The sequence below is a fragment of the Callithrix jacchus genome, chromosome 22 (genome assembly GCF_049354715.1).
Source record: "Callithrix jacchus isolate 240 chromosome 22, calJac240_pri, whole genome shotgun sequence".
Lineage (NCBI taxonomy): Eukaryota > Metazoa > Chordata > Mammalia > Primates > Cebidae > Callithrix > Callithrix jacchus.
This window is the reverse complement of record NC_133523.1, coordinates 22,141,071-22,158,534: the sequence shown is the minus strand read 5'-3', so window position 1 is coordinate 22,158,534 and position 17,464 is coordinate 22,141,071. Positions and strand designations below refer to the sequence as shown.

Genomic DNA, 17,464 nt, shown 5'->3' with positions numbered 1-17,464 from the left:
AGCGACAGGGTAAAACTCTGTCTCAGGAAAAAAAAAAAAAAAAAAAAAAATATATATATATATATATGTATACACACACACACACACACTTATTATTTTATTATTTATATATTTAATTTATATATAAATATAATATGTATAATATTTATATTTATTCCTTGCCAAAAACTCAGATGATATAACTCTCCTCTCTACCTATTCACAAGCAGGATAGGGTGAGAGTAGAGTCACATCATCTGAGTCTTTGGCCAGGAATATGATAGAACCTTTTCTGAGGGCAGAGATCAGTCAGGAGAGTGACATCACTGGAATACTCAGCCAGGAATAAGTTACAACCTTCTCCAGAAAGCAGAACACAGACAGCGGAGTTATATCAGCTGGGTGCTGAGCCCAGCAATCAGTAACAATGTTCTCTGTGGTCCAGGCCCAGGCAGTAGACACACATCACCTGGTACCTGGGCCGGCCACAATTTTTTCTGAGGAGAGTACAGGCAAAAATGGAGTCACATCTCCTAGGTTACTGATGCAGATTTGTCACAAGGCCCTATGTAGAAAGGGCCCAGGTGGCAGCCTCCCACTTGATAGGTGTTCGCCCTAGTAATATGACTTAATATGAAAAATATAGGCTGGGTGTGGTGGCTCACATCTGTAATTCAAGCACTTTGGGAGGCCGAGGTGAGTGGATTACCTGGGGTCAGGAGTTTAAGACCTGCCTGGCCAACGTGGTGAAACCCCATCTCTACTAAAAACAGCATATGTCAATGAACCCTGTGGGCAGCTCTGAGGCTGGAAAAAAAGAGTTACATTTTGGAGGTGCACAGTCAAGTGATATGTCACAATCTCATCTGTGGGCTTCACCAAAGCAGGAGAGTCAAATCACTAAGTTGCTTCGCAGATTCATACAATCACACATGCAGGAAAGTCCAGGGATTAGAAATTCCATACATGTACAGGTTCTAAAGGTATTAAAGTCAACACCTCCTGTATGTTAGGTCTAAGTACATGAGTCACAATCTCAAGATTGACAGAATGTGTGCAAAAGAGCCACACTTGCTTCTGCAGACTGTGTCTGCTTAGTGCAGTCACAGCCTTGTATGTGCTCAATCTTGGTCTGGAAGTCACCAGCCCACCTGTAGACCAGATCAAAACATGAGAAGCAATTATCCAACTTTTGACAGCCTCTGTGAAATTCAGAACTTCAACAGTGGGATGTGTTTATGTGGGAGAATGACAATCTTCACTGTTGCCTGCATGTGTATTCAAGAGACACTATCTCACCAGTGGGCTGTGTTCTCTTATGATACTCTCAAAGGAAAAATAAAAGGAGAGTTACATCAAATAGTTAATGGGACAAGAGATATGACACCATGTCTCCAGTAGGCAGGGTTTAGACAGGAGACAAATTACATTGGTGCTGGGCACTGTAGTATGTCATAATGTCTTTTAAAAATTTGCAGGACCAGGCAAAATAACTTTGCTTATGGGCCTAGTGATACGTCAGTTTTTTTTTTGTTTTTTTTTTTTTTGCCAATCAGTTTGAGCTTATGAGGTTGCTCAGGTTAGCCTTGAACTGATGACCTCGCCTTCGCGAGCACCATGACCTCCGGTGGGAGCCACTTTGGACCCCCGATACGTCAGTTTTTTTGCGGGCAGAACCTAGAAAGCAGTTACATCAACTCAATGCTGAAACCAGAAATAGGTATCATCTCCCAGTGAACAAGGACCAGGCAGGTGAAAAGATTCACATCTCCTGGGTGATTAGCACAAAGATATGTCACAATATCCCTGGAAGGCAGTGGCCTGGCAGGAGGTACATCACCTGGGTATTGAAACCAGCTATACTTCACAAAAGCCTAAGTAGACAGGGAACAGGTGGCAGAGTCCCATCACCTGAGTGCTGAGCCCAGGGATATGTCACAATGTTCCTGTGGGCAAGGCTCAGGCAGGAGAGAAACATCTTGTAATTGCTGCATCCAGTGATGTCTCAATCTTTTCTGTGAGAAGAATGCAGGTAGAAGAGGAGAGTAATATTTTTCTAGGTAATGAGACCAGAGACATGCCACAAAGCTTCCTGTGGGCAGGGCCCAGACAGGAGCCTCTCATCCCCTAGGTGTCGGGCCCAGAGATATGTCACAATACTCATCATTCCATGCCCTGGCAATAAAGGTGAGTTACATCCCCTAAGTGCTAGGTCCAGGGATATGTCACAATTTCTCTTTCATCAAGGCGCAGGCATAAGTGGAGAGTCACACCACCTATGTGATGAATGAAAAGATAATCGTCATACCCCTGTATGCAAACCTTATGCAGGAGAGTTACATCACCTAGGTGTTAGCCCCAGTGATGTGTCAAAATGCATAATGTATGCAGGGTTCAGGCAGGAGAAAAGAGTAACATCACCTAGGAAACTGGACAAGCATATATCAAACTCTCTTTTGGGATATATTTCAAGCAGTAGAGATTCGAATCACCTAAGTTCTCAGTCCAGCCATATGTCACAATGCCCCCTGTGAAAATGACTGGAGAATAAGAGGAGTGTAACATACCCAAGGGGCTAGGCCAACCTATGTGTCACAATCCCACCCGTGAGCAGGGCGTAGGCATGAGAGGAGAGTTATATCAAGTCAGTACTGAGCCACACGATATATCACAATTCCCATATGGACAGGTCTCAGGAAGACATCACCTAGGTGCTGGGCCCAGAAACTTGTGACAATGTTTCTTATAGGCAAACACATGGTAGGAGAGGGGAGGGGATAATATCAAACATCTGATGGGCCAAGAGATATGTCACAATGCCCCCTGTGGGTAGAGACCAGGCTGGAGACATACATTACCTTGGCATTGGACCCATGAGTATGTTACAGTGCCTTCTGAGGGCAGGCCCAAGGCAAAAGAGTATGCTGTTGGGCCCAGCAGTATGTTACAATCTTTGCTGCAGATGGAACCTAGAAAGAAGAGTCACACTAGGTAGATACTGGGCCTAGCAATATGTCACATTTTGTGAGAAGCGACTAGGCAGTAAAAGGGAGTCATATCACCTGTGTGATGAGCAGCGATATGTGACAATGGCTCCTGCAGGCAGAACCCAAACAAGTGCTGAAACCAGCAATAGGTATCATTATCTCCCAGTGAACAAGAACCAGGCAGGTGAAAAGATTCACATCACCTGAGTAATTGGCACAAAGCTATGTCATGATATCACAAACAAGAGCGTTACATTACCTGGGTTTTATACCTAGCAATATGTCATAATGTCACAATGACTCATGTGGGCAAAACAGAGGCAGGAGAGTAACATAACCTAGGAGAGATGGCAGCAATATTTCATAATGCTCATTGTGGACAGCACCAAACCAGGAGAGAAAACTCCCATTCCTCCAGCTTGGGTGACACAGCAAGACTCCATTTAAAAAAGCAAAAACAAAATCCCCCCGTGTGCTTGGTCTTGTTAGTATACTTTTCTTTTTTTTTTTTTTTTTTGAGACAGTCTCACACTGTCACCTGGGATGGAGTGCAGTGGCATGATCTCAACTCAACGCAACCTCTGCCTCTTGGTTCAAGTGATTCTCCTGCCCCAGCCTCCCAAGTAGCTGGCATTAGGTGCCCACCACCAAGCCCAGCTAATTTTTTGTATTTTTAGTAGAGACAAGGCTTCACTATGTTGGCCAGGCTGGTCTCGAATTCCTGACCTGGTGATTCACCCGCCTTGGCCTTCTAATGCTGGGATTACAGGTATGAGCCATCGTGCCTGGCTACTACACTCAAAGGCTTTATCCAGTATAAATGAGAATCACAAGTTACTCTAAAATCATGTTTGTAAGCGCTCATGACCATACTTGCGGCCCTAAGCACAGGGATTAGAGGCAAAATCTCTCCAGTTGGCTGAGTTTAGATAGTAGACCCCTCATCTGCTATGTTCTGAGTTTAGAAATGTGTCACCATCTCAACTGTGGCTGGAAGCTCACATGACAGTCACAATTCCAACTGTGGACAGTGTTTGCATGTGATATTTAAGACCTCAGCAATGGGCTCTTTCCATGTGTGAAGGTGATAATCCTAACGATTGGTGAGGTGTGCATATAAGAAACAATGTCACCTTTGTGCTGTGCCCTGGGATAACACTTTTTTTTTTTTTGAGACGGAGTCTTGCTCTGCCACCCAGGCTGGATGGAGTGTACTGGTGCAATCTCCACTCATTGCAACCCGCCTCCTAAGTTCAAGCGATTCTTCTGCCTCAGCCTCCAGAGTAGCTGAGACTACAGGTGTAAGCCACCACACCTGACTAAATTTTTTTAATTTTTAAAAATTTTTACCAGAGACCGGGTTTCACCATGTTGGCCAGGCTGGTCTCGAACACCTTATCTCAGGTGATCCACCTACCTCAGCCTCCCAAAGTGCTGGGGTTATAGGTGTGAGCCACCATGCCCAGCTGGATAACACTCTTTATAACAATCGAGGGCATTATGTAACATGTGGGAGTGTGCTAATTCTTCATGACCTTCATAAACAGAGAAGACCAAAGATGTGACTCATTTATATGAGAGACAGTATTACTTCTAATAGCTGACTAGAGGTAAGATAGTCATCATCACATAAGCTGACTGTAGCACAGCAAGTTGTCCTGAAAAAAAAGCTGACTATAGTGTATGCCATCATTTAATATGTAGGTAGGCAGTTAGCGGGAGACTCATATCACCTGGGATTTCAGCCAAGGATATCTCACAATCTTCCATAAGGGAATGAGGAACGAAGCAGGAATGTCAATCACCTGGGTGCTCAGTCAGGAATATGTTAGAATTCTCTCCTGAAAACACAGCACAGGCAAGAGTCACATTACCTGGGTGCTGAGCTCAGCACTATGTCACAATGCTCCCTAAGAAGAGAGACAGACAGAAGAGCCACATCACCTGATGTTTGGTTTCAGGGATATGTCACAATCTTTCCTGTGCAGGGCATGGTGCAGGCAAGAAGCATCACATCTTTTAGGTCATGGATATATGTCACAAGGTCCCTGTGGGCAAAGCCCAGGCAGGAACATGCAATCCTGTGGGTGGTGGACCTAGTAATATTTTACAATACCCAAAATATGTGAGGCCCAGGAAAAATAGGAGAATCACATCACCTAGGTGCTGGGTCCGGTGATATGCCACAAACTTCCCTTTTGGCCGGGCCCAGAAAGAAAAACAGAATTATATCACCTGGGTGATGAATAAAAAGATATGTTATAACACCTCTGTGGGAAGGTCCAATGCAGGAGAGTCACATCACCAAGGTGTTAGAACCAGACACATGTCACAATACATAATATACAAAAGGAACCAGGCAGAAGAGTCAAATCACTCAGGTGCTATGCAGGTGTATGTCACAATCACACATGCATGAAGATCAAGGTATGAGATGAATAATTTCACACATTTCTTAGTTCTAGATATGAGCCATAATACCCTCTGTATGTTGGGTAAGTACATGAGTAACAATCTCAATGATGGTCTCAATTTGTATATGAGACCCTCAATCCGTCCTGGAAATTGTGTCATTTTAATGAAGTTACCAACTCATGGGTGTGCTCAATCTTGGTGTCAGAGACACTAATCTCTCAATGGACCAAATTATGAGATTCAATTTTCCAACTTTCTACTGCCTCTGGATATGAGATTCAGAACCTCAACAGTGAGCTGTGTTTATGGGGAAGGATGACAGTCTTTACTGTTGGAAGGCTATTCATGAGTGTCACAACCTCTCCTGTGTGCTGAGTTCTTTTAGGACATTCTCTGTACCTCTTGACAACTCTACACAGTATGTGAGAGTGTTAACTCTTCATGACCTTCATACAAAGAGGAGACCCAAGACATTACTCATTTTCCTGACCCTGGCTATGAGAGACAGTGTATCTGCTATTGGTTGTTTTAAGATATGAGTCATTATTGCACCTGTAAGTTTGGACAAGATATGCATCACAATCCCACCAGTGAATAGAGACTGACCAGTAGACTCACATCACCTGTGTTTTGGGGAAATGACATGTCACAATCTTCTCTGAGGGCAAGGACAGGGCAGAAGTGTCACACCACCTGGGTGCTTGATTAGGAATATGTTAAAATCTCCTCCTGAAAGCAGAGTACAGTCAGCAGAGCCACACCACGTGGATGCTAGGCACCGTGATATGTTACAATGATCTGTGGGCAAGGACCAGGCAGGAAAAACACATCATCTCATTGGTGAGACCAGTGATTCATCACAATCTTTCCAGTGATCAGCATGCAGGCAGAAAAGGGGAGTTAAATCTCCTGGAAAATGGATACAAAAATATGTCATAAGGCTACTTACGTGCTGGGCTCAGGCAGAAGCCTCCCATCTCATAGGTGTTAAACTCAGTAATATGTTGCTATACCCACAATATGCCAGCAACAGGAAAAATAAAAGGTCACATCACCTAGGTGATGAAAAGGAGATATGCCATAATACTGCTGTGGGCAGTTCCCATGTCATAATGTGGTATCACGTAGGTGCTGAATCCACATGTAAATCACAACACACAACGCATGCAGGGCTTAGGCAGAAGAGGAGAGTCATAACACATCAGTGGTGAGTCCAGCAACATGTCACAATCCCTGCTTTGGCAAATCCCAAGCCATAGAGAAGAGTCACATCACCTATGTACTGGGCTCAGCAATATGTCAGACTATTATTTATGGGGAGGGCCCATGAGAGTGTCACATCATCTAAATTATAGGCCCAAAAATATGTCAAAATGCTCTCTGTGAGTGCAGCTCAGGAAAATAAAAGAATCATATGACCTAGGGTTTAGGGCCAAGTACATGTAACGAACACCCCAGTACAGAGCCCATGGATAAGAGTCACATCGCCTAGGTCCTGGACCCAGTGATATGTCTCAATACACAATGTGTGCAGAACCCAGTCTGGAGAGAAGAGTCACCTCATCTAGGTTCTTGATCCAGTGATACGTCACAATTCCTTTTTGGGCAGAGATCAAACAGTAGAGAAGAGTCACATCACCTAGATGCTGGGCCCAGCAATATGTCACAATATTCCAAGAAGAGGGTCCAAACAACAGAGTTGAATCATCTGGGCCAACATGGCAAAATTCCATCTCTACTTAAAATATTAGCTGGGTGTGGTGGTAATCACCTGTAATCCCAGCTACTTGAGAGGCTAAGGCAGGAGAATCACTCTGGGAGCCTGAGATTGCAGTGAGAGTCACACAGTCTCATTGATGAGCCCAGATGTATGTTACAGTGACTTCTGGGAGCCAGCAGAAGAATCCTATCATGCTAATCTCAGCAATAAATCACTCTCTCTTCTGTGGGCAAGGTGCAGGCAGGAGAGGAGAGTCACATCATCTCGGTGCTGGGCCCAAAGTTATGTCATAATCTCTTTTTGCGCAACACCCAGGTAAGAGGGAAGAGTCACGTAAAATAGTCAAAGGGGGCCAAGTGCAATGGCTCACATCTGTAATCCCAGCACAATGGGAGGTTGGGGCAGGCGAATTGGCTGAGGTCAGGAGTTTGAGAGATCAGTCTGGCCAACATGGTGATACCTCTTCTCTACTGAAAATAAAAAAATTAGCTGGGTGTGGTGGTACACACCTGTGGTCTCAGTCAAAAGGCTGAGGCAGGCCGGGCATAATGGTTCACGCCTGCAATCCAAGCACTTTGGAGGCCAAGGCGGGCGGATCAACTGAGGTCAGGAGTTCAAGACCAGCCTGACCAACATGGTGAAACCCCATCTTTAAAAAAAAAAAAAAAAAAAAAAGATAAAGAAAAAAAAGGCTGAGGCAGAAGATTCACTTGAACCCAGAAGGCAAAGGTTTAAGTGAGCAGAGATAACACCATTGCATTCCAGCCCAGGTGGCAGAGGAGACTCTGTCTCAAAAATAAAGTTGAAATAAAATAAAATAAAATAAAATAGTTAAAGGACCCCAGATATGTTACAATGCATCTTCTAGGCAGGGTCCAGGCAGGAGTCTCATATCACATTTGTTCTGGGCCCAGCAACGCATCCCCACACCTTCTGAGAGCAGTGGCATGACAAGAGTAATGTCACCTTAGTATTAGGCCCAGTGACATGTCACAATAAACCCTGTGGGCAAAACCTAGGAAGAGGAGAAAAGTTACCTAGCTAGGTGGTGAGCCCAGTGATAAGTCACAATCCCTTCTGTGACCAGGGGGCAGGCAGGAGAGTCACCTCACCTGGGTGTTAGACTCAGCAATATGTCACAATGGCCCACATGGGCAGGGCACAGGCAGAAGAGTCACATAACCTATGTGTGGGACCCACAATGTCCCCTGTGGAAGAGCCAAGGCTAGAGAGAAGATTCACACCACCTGAGTACAAGACCCAGTGATGTCATAATGCTTGCTCTGGGAAGTGCCAAGGCAGTAGAATAGTCACATCACCTTGGTGTTGGGTTTGACAATATGTCACAATCCCTTCTGTTGGCTGGGCTGAGGCAGGAGCATCAACTCACTCCAGTGTCAGAATAAGTCATAGGTCATAATCACACTGTCACAAATGTTCAGGGATGAAAGAATCAACACATCAAAAATATGACCAGACTCTGCATGGTACCTCATAATCCCAGCACTTTGGGAGGCCAAGGTGGGAGGACACCTGGAGCTCAGGAGTTTGAGACTATCCTGGGGCCTGCATGGTGAGACAACACCTATATTAAAAAATAAGTTTAGGCTGCGTGTGGTGGGTCATGCCTGTAATCCAAGCACTTTGGAGGCCAAGGCTGGAGGATCACCTGAGGTCGGGAGTTCAAGACCAGCCTGACCAACATGGTGAAACCCCATCTTTAAAAAAATAATAATAATAATAATAATAATAATAAAGTTTAAAATAAATAAATATATATATGCATATGATCAGAGCCTGAAAAACATAGCAAGACTAGGTATCTACTGAAAAAAAAAAAGAGAGAGAAAAAGATAGATAGATGTCTGATTGTTTAACAGATATATATATATATATATATATATATATATATATATATATAGAGAGAGAGAGAGAGAGAGAGAGAGAGAGAGAGAGACAGACAGACAGACAGAACCAGTAATGGTGTCTCAGGCGTGTAAGCTCAGTACTTTTAGAGGCCGAGGCCAGCAGATCTCTTGATGCAGGAGTTTGAGATCAGCCTGGGAAACATGATGGAACCCCATCTCTATAAAAATGATAAGTAAAATATACAAAATAAAGTGCCGGTTGTGGTGGCACATGCCTTTAGTCCCAACTATTGGGAAAGGCGGGTCTGAGACGGGAGCATCAGCCAAGCCCAGGGATGTGGAGGTTGCAACGAACTATGATCATGCACCTGAACTTTAGCCTGGGTAAAACACATCTAAAACAACAGCAACTTCAGTGTACAGGAATGAGTGTGTGTGTGTGTGTGTGTGTGTGTGTGTGTGTGTGAGAGAGAGAGAGAGAGAGAGAGAGAGAGACAACAACAAAAAGAAAAAAGAAAAAAAAAACCAGAACTCAATGTACTGCAAAAACAAACACAAAGTAGGGCGAGAAAAAAACAAAAACAAAAACCCAGAAAGATCCCCAGAGCCCCAGCTATTTGGGAGACCAAAATGGGAGGATCACCTGGATGAGCTCAGGAAGGTGGAGGCCGCAGTGAGCCATCACTGAACTCTTCTGATGGACCTAAGGAGTACTGCCCCAGTGAGAGCCGTCTGGTCCACCTGAAACATTTCAAGTTGGCGACCAAGTCCTATGCTCTTAGTCAACATCTGTAGACCTGGTGGCTAGAATGAGAAGCCAGCCAGTGGCCTCTTGGAGGCAGAAGCCCACCAGGTCCACCCTACAGGCCATGTGTGGTGCTCTTGGCCTGAAGCTGTCCCCGTTGGAACCTTATTCTCCCCAAAGGGGCCTACCTCTACGGCCGGCCTCTAGGTCCACCAACCTTCCTTCTTAAGTTTTCAATTCCTGGTCCACTCAAATAAGAGGCCAGCAGCCACGACTACTGGCCACAGCTGGCATCCCACATCTGGTCATCCAGCAGCCTGGCCAAGAAGTCACCAGGTCCATCCTTCAGGCCATGTGTGGCAATCGAGGCCTGAAGCTGTCCCTCTGGCATCTTAAGTCTGTGAGCTTCCCACCTCCCCCTCCCCCAACCCCTCCACCCCCAATCCAGGTCACAGTGCGACCCACTCTGGGTTAAAAATAAATAAATAAATAAATAAAAAATAAAGAAAGAAATGAAGGAAAGAAGGAAAGCAAGGAAGAAAGAGGGCAAAAAAATTAAAAAAAAAAAAAAAAGAATGAAAAGGAAAAAGAAGAAAATAAAACAGGATGGAGCATGGTGACTCAAACCTGTAATCTCACCCTTTTGGGAAGCTGGAAATGGGAGAATTGCTTGAGCACAGGAATTTGACACCAGCCCTGGGGATGTAGCAAGACCTGGTCTCTACTGCGAGAAATAAAAAATTTAGCCAGGCATGATGGCATACTCATGAAATAAGAAGGAAAATAGGCAGGAGGAAAGGAGGGAAGGAGAGAAGAAGGGTAGGAAGGAAGAAAGAAACCAAGTTCTTATTTTTATTTTTTATTTTATTTTATTTTTTTTGAGACAGAGTCTCGCTCTGCTGCCAGGAGCCAGGCTGGAGGGCAGTGGCGCAATCTCGGCTCACTGCAATCTCCACCTCCTGGGTTCAAGCAATTCTCCTGCCTTGGCCTCTGGAGTAGCTGGGACTACAGGTGCATGCCACCATGCCCAGGTAATTTTTGTATTTTTTAGTAGGGATGGGGTTTCACCATGTTGGCCAGGATGGTCTCGATCTCTTGACCTCGTGATCCACCTGCCTCAGCCTCCCAAAGTGCTGGGATTATAGGCGTGAGCCACCATGCCTGGCTGAAACCAAGTTCTAAAAGGAAAAAAGAAATTAAAAAGAAACAGAAAGAAAAAAGGAGAAAAAAAAAAACAAAAAAAAAAAAGGGGGGGGCCAGGTGCAGTGGCTCACGCCTGTAATCCCAGCACTTTGGGAGGCTGAGGTGGGTGGATCATGAGGTCAAGAGATCGAGACCATCCTGGTCAACAAGGTGAAACCCCGTCTCTACTAAAAATACAAAAATTAGCTGGGCATGTTGGAGCATGCCTGTAGTCCCAGCTACTCGGGAGGCTGAGGCAGGAGAATTGCTTGAACCTAGGAGGCGGAGGTTGCAGTGAACCAAGATTGCGCCATTGCACTCCAGCCTGGGTAACAAGAGTGAAACTCCGTTTCAAAAAAAAAAAAAAAAAAAAGAGGAAGAGAAACACAGAGGGAAAGACACACACAGAAGGAGACAGAGACAGAAAGGGAGAAAAAAATGAGGAAGATAGGAAAGGAGGCCAGGCGCAGTGGCTCACGCCTGTAATTCCAGCACTTTGGGAGACTGAGGCAGGAGGATCATGTGAGGTCAGGAGTTCGAGACCAGCCTGGCCAACATAGAAAAACCCCCATCTCTACTAAAAAAATACAAAGAATTAGCTGGGCTTGGTGATGCACAGCTGTAATCCCAGTTTTTCTGGAGGCTCAGGCATGAGAATCACTTAAACTCAGGATTCAGAGGGTGCAGTGAGCCGAGATTGCGCCACTGTACTCCAGCCTGAGCAACACAGCAAGACTCTGTCTCAAAAAAAAGGAGAGGCAGAGAAGAAATTAGTCCTGGGAGGAGCCTCTAGGAGCCCACACCAGCTATTTGCACCGCTACTGTGCAATCGCCTTAGATATTCAGAAGCTGCTATGCTTCTGAACTGAAGAGCTATGAGATATGCAAAATACTTGCTGTCGACATTGTGACTCACATGCAAACAAAATACACGGTTTCATTTTCTGAATCCTGTGGTTTCTTTGAGCCCACGTTTATCACCTTAACCTAGTTAATGTACATTCTGAATTGTGTGTATGGCCTCAGAACTGAAGTTGATACTGAAATCTCAAGTTTTGATAGCCTGTGAAGTGCATAAATATCTAAATTCACCTGAATTGATTTGAGGAAAAATTACCAGAATCCCTTGGTCTGATTATTCAGTAGAATCAATGGTTGTACATAAAACAGATCTGCATATATATATATATATACATATATTATAATAAAATAATGGAAGACAAAAAAAATCTGGCTTCTTGACCTTTGGACCTCTCACCCAGGTCACCTACTTCCTTCACTCTCACTTACCTGGCTGTGCAGCTACGGTCTCCTCACTCTTCACAGTCCAGCGCTCTTTCCTTCCCTCCAAAAAGGTCACCAGGTCCAGTTTAGAGACAGCAAGACCTGTTTTTTGGTTTTGGAGACAGAGTGTCGTTCTAGCACCCAAGCTGGAGTGCAGTGTTGCTATCTCGGCTCACTGCTGCAACCTTCACCTCCCAGGTTTGAGCGATTCTCCTGCCTTAGCCTCCTGAGTAGCTGGGACTACAGGTGCCAGCCACCACACCTGGCTAATTTTTTGTATTTCGGTAGAGATCAGGTTTCACCATGTTGGCCAGGATGGTCTCAATCTCTTGACCTCATGATCTGCCTACCTTAGCCTCCCAAAATGCCTCTGCCTCCTAAAGTGATGGGATTACAGGCATGAGCCACAGTGCCCAGCCTTTTTTTTTGAATGGAGTCTTGCTCTGTTGCCCAGGCTGGAATATAGTGACACGTTCTTGGCTCACTGCAACCTCTGCCTCCCAGGTTCAAGCACTTCTCCTGCCTCAGCCTCCTGAGTAGCTGGGATTACAGGCAAATGCCACAATGTCTTGCTAATTTTTTTGTATTTTTAGTAGAGATGGGGTTTCACCGTGTTGGCCAGGCTGAAAATAATTTTTTACTCTGGGGCAGGGTGCAGTGGCTCACACCTGTAATCCCAGCTACTTGGGAGGCTGGGGTGGGAGAATTGTCTGAACATGGGAAGTGGAGGTTGCAATGAGCTGAGATTGTACCACTGCACTCTAGCCTAGGTGACAGAGTAAGATTCCGTCTTGGGCCGGGGGGTTGAGGGGGGTATACTTTGCAGCAGCAGCATTAACACAAAAAGTTCTATTAAACCCTGATCAACACTCAAATGTCACCATCTCTGTAAAGCCCTCCTTGATTTTCCCACTGCTATGGTAGTGGCACAACTGATCACTATAACCATTCAGCCCCTCAATACAAGTCTTTTTATGTACAAGTGTTATTCTCTAGAAGAAATTAATCATTTACCCACCTGTACACACTAATGAACTACAAACTCCTACAGGGCAGGTAGGTTGAACCCTGTTCACCTGTGTAATCCAAATGTTGGATACATAATAGTTGTCATATACACATAAAATTAAAATGCTGCCAGGGAATTATTGGGAAAACTACAAAATTCTTTTTTTTTTTTTTAATCACCAGGAAATTTCCACCTGAACCACACAATTCTTGATTTTCGTTTGCCTTCTCCCTCGCCCTTTATAAAACCTTTCCTTTATGCCTCTCAGGTGCGCCACATATTATGGCTGGGTGCTTTCCATTTCACCGATCACTGCTCAAATAAACTGGTTAACGTTTTAACATTGACTGCCTTTAATTTTTGAGAGAAGAGGCTGGGCACGGTGGCTCAGGCTTATAATCGCACTTTGGGAGGCCGAGGCAGGCGGATCACGTGAGGACAGGAGTTCCAGACCACTTTCCGCCATGGAGAAACCACTTCTCTCTACTAGAATACAAAAATTAGCCAGGCGTGGTGGCGCAGGCTCTAATCCCAGATTCTCGGGGGGCTGAGGCACGAGAATCGCTTGAGCCTGAGAGGCGGAGGTTGCAGTGATCACGCCACTGCACTCCAGCCTGAGCGAAGAGCAACTCCGTCTCAAACCAAATGTTTAACAAAAGAGACTGGGAACTCCACCCGCCGCAGTTCCTTCCACGCAAACACCGGGTCGGGATTCTGTCCTGAAGATTCGCCTGGCATCCCTGGGCAATGTGGAAAATACTCGGGGCTGCGGGTGCAGAGCTGCCCAGGGAGCTCCAGACGGGGCGCAGCTGGGACCGGGCAGGACTCGGGGATCTTGGCGGCGGGCTCAGCCGCCATCTTGCCGCTAGAAGGGCCTGGGGCGGAGCTGCGCCAGCGGGGATCAGGTCCGCGACCCGGGAGCGGACTGTGGGGAGGCCGGACCTGTTGGTTTCACAGCCTGCTCTCCTCTCTTGGGATGTCCAACCCCGCACACTCACCCTTTCCAAGTTTCCAGGATGTCCTGGCATCTTAGGTGTGCGTCTCCCAGGACCTGCAGGTCACAGAGCAACAGAGGCTGTGAAAGAGTCACGGGGCGGGGGAGGGGGGACGGTGGATCTCAAGGTGTAGGACGCGGAACAGCAGAGACAGATCCAGAGCTCTGCAGGTAGCGAGAGACAAAGACCCCGCCATATGCCGAAGGCCACGCCCTCCTCTCCAAATGCGCGTCTGATTGGACGGTTCCCTCACCAGCGCCACTGATTGGATAAAGCACCAGCACTCTCCCAGTATCTCACCCGCTTCCCTCAGCATAAGTGTATTTTATGGACAGGAAAACAGGCTAAAGTAGGTAAGATAACCCTCACAAGGAATTACAGCTGATTAAGAAGTGAGCTGAGACCTGTAATGCACTTGCTCTTTCCTTACCTGGGTCTGCTTGCATAGTGCATCTATTTGCTACTTAAGGGTACGAAAGAACATTTGGAGTTTTTTTTTTTTTTTTTTCCTATTTTTGTTTAATTTATTTAAGACCACCTCCTTACAATTTCCAGAGAGAAAATACAAAACAAGAAACAGACTTGGTTTCAAATATATAACCAGGTGCTGGAGTTTAAAGCATCACGGATAACATCGTTACAGAAGAATGGCAGCTTACTCCAGGGCACTTCAGTATTCCTGAGGAATAAACATGATTTCTTTTGTCCTCCCACTGGGATGTTCTCAGGTGACGTCACTGCTCCTGCTCTTTGACATATTTTCCGTGTAGGAGATATGGAGCCTGGAAATCATGCTGACAGTTGGAGTAAGCCATTCCTAATCCCATGCCAGAACCGAAGGCTAATAGCCACATTCTTCTTTTAAAGAAGGTAAGTGAGAAAACAATTCCTAATCCAAAACCAGTACCTATCTTCCCGACCGCATCCGCCAGACACCGGTCCCACTTCCTGCGGAGCTCCGACTCCGACATGTTCCCCACCCGCCGGACTTTTTTTTTTTTTTTTTTTTTTTTTTTTTTTTAATAGAGTTTCGCTCTTATTGCCCAGGCTGGAGTGCAGAGTGCAATGGCGCGATCTCCGTCTCCTAGGTTCAGGCAATTCTCCTGCCTCAGCCTCCTGAGTAGCTGGGATTACAGGCATGCGCCACCATGCCCAGCTAATTTTTGTATTTTTAGTAGAGACGAGGTTTCACCTTGTTGACCAGGATGGTCTCGATCTCTTGACCTCGTGATCCACCCGCCTCGGCCTCCCAAAGTGCTCGGATTATAGGCGTGAGCCACCGCGCCGGGCCCAGGAATTTCTTAATAATATCTAACAGTTTCCTAATACCCATTATATTTAACATTGATCGCTTACAGGGCAGGAAGGAGACAAGGAGACACACATGACACAACCTTAGATGTTTAATTTGGTCATAAGTTGTTTTGTTTCATTTTGTTTTTGGAGACGAGGTCTTACTCTGGTACCCAGGCTGGAGTGCAGTGGCACAACCATAGTTCATAATTTCGTTGTAATAGTTCTTTAAAAAATATTTTTGGCTGGGTTTGATGGCTAACACCATCACTGAAACAGTTTGGAAAGCTAGGGTGGAATGATTGCTTAAATCCAGGAGTACAAGACCAGTCTGGGCAATGTAGTGAGATTCAGTCTCTACAAAAATTTTTAAAATTGGACTGGTGTGGTGTTGCATGCCTGTAGTCCCAGCTGCTCGAGAGGCTGAGGTGGAAGGATCACTGGAGATGGAGGCTGCCCATTATTTGGTCACTGCACTCCTGCCTGGGTGACAGAGTGAGACCTGTATGTGTGTACACACACACACACACACACACACAAAATATATACATAGACATACACATACACATATATATACCCTATATATATGTAATCAAAATAACATGTATGTTGGCTGGGAGCAGTGGCTCACGTCTGTAATTGCAGCATTTTGGGAGGCCCAGACAGGTGGATCACCTGAGGTCAGGAGTTCAAGACCAGTCTGGCCAACATGGCAAAATCCTGCCTCTCCTAAACATACAAAAATTAGAGAGGCATAGTGGCACGTGCCTGTAATCTCAGCTACTCCAGAGGTTGAGGCAGAAGAATTGCTTGAACCTGGGAGGTGGAGGTTGCAGAAAGCTGAGATCCCACCATTGCACTTCAGCCTGGGCAAGAAGAGCAAGACTTTGTCTAAAAAAAAATAATAATAATAATGCTGGTGGTCCCAGCTACTCAGGAGGCTGAGGCAGGAGAATTGCTTGAACCTGAGAGGCAGAGATTGCAGTGAACTGAGATCAAACCACTGCACTCCAGTCTGGGCAACAGACAGAGAATCCATCTTAAAAAAATGTATGTTGAAAGAAATTCAAGCACAGAAGAAAAGTGAAAGACCATGGTGAGGAATGTGATAAAAGGTGAATGTGGCTCCTACAGCTCAGTGAGACTTGGTTTTCCATCTTTAAGTACCTGCCCTCCCACACTGAAACCACAACCCAGCACATGCCAATTCTCAAACTCAGCACATGCCAATTCTCACACTATTTTGTTTTTCTTCTTGAGCCGGGTCTCATTCAGTGGCGCAATCTTGGCTCACTGCAACCTACACATCCCAGGTTCGAGTGATTATTCTGCCTCTGCCTCTCGAGTAGCTGGGACTACAGGCATGTGCCACCACGCCCAGCCAATTTTTGCATTTTTAGTAGAGACAGGGTTTCATCATGTTGGCCAGATGATTTCGATGTCTTGATTTTGTGATCCACCTGCCTCGGCCTTCCAAAGTGCTGGGATTACAGACATGAGCCACCACACCCTGCAATTCTTACACTATTTATACTTTGCACAAAGGCAGCAGAAGGATGTCAACATCATCGTTTGTTACATGAAAGTCTATTCCCCACTGAGACCTTTTAAAAATGTTATTGTCTTAAATCCTCTTCTTTTTAATAAAGTCTGCAGAAATACACATATACAAGCCTGAAACTACTCATAATAAAAAATTAGATTATTAAAATCCCATAAATAAACAAGCAAACACAAAAATAACCACTTGAATTGAGGAGAGAGTGGGATGGAGGGGGTTAGGAGACTGCTCACTTCACCTCTGGGCCCCATGCAGAAAAGTGGATGGAGTCTAGGAAGAGTCATTTATTCTGACTGGGCTTTCCCCCAGCTCCACACTTTGCTAACCGTTTCCTGGGAAGAGCTTAGAAACCTTCTGTGCTCTAGTGAGGCAGGGCCTCTCCTCACAGGGTATTGGTGAGGAGGTATTATTGCGAGACTCTGTGAG

General features: G+C 45.4%; 1 long non-coding RNA gene and 1 pseudogene across 3 annotated transcripts in view; both read right to left on the bottom strand.

Annotated features, from left to right (window-relative positions):
- The window catches only part of LOC103789865 (uncharacterized), a 42,260-nt gene extending 27,868 nt beyond the window's left edge, over nt 1-14,392 (bottom strand). For 2 of the 3 annotated variants that reach the window (XR_013530940.1, XR_616077.5), the window contains exons 1-2: nt 14,188-14,392; nt 12,187-12,282 (exon numbers count right to left, since the gene is read on the bottom strand). This is a non-coding gene — a long non-coding RNA (uncharacterized LOC103789865). Of the gene's footprint in view, nt 1-150; nt 6,291-12,186; nt 12,283-14,187 lie in introns of those variants that run through there. The other variant, XR_004738175.3, reaches the window with a different exon arrangement.
- A 282-nt stretch (nt 14,393-14,674) lies between these two features.
- On the bottom strand, nt 14,675-15,168 carry LOC100386987 (mitochondrial inner membrane organizing system 1 pseudogene; annotated as a pseudogene).
- Between the last annotated feature and the right edge of the window lie 2,296 nt (nt 15,169-17,464).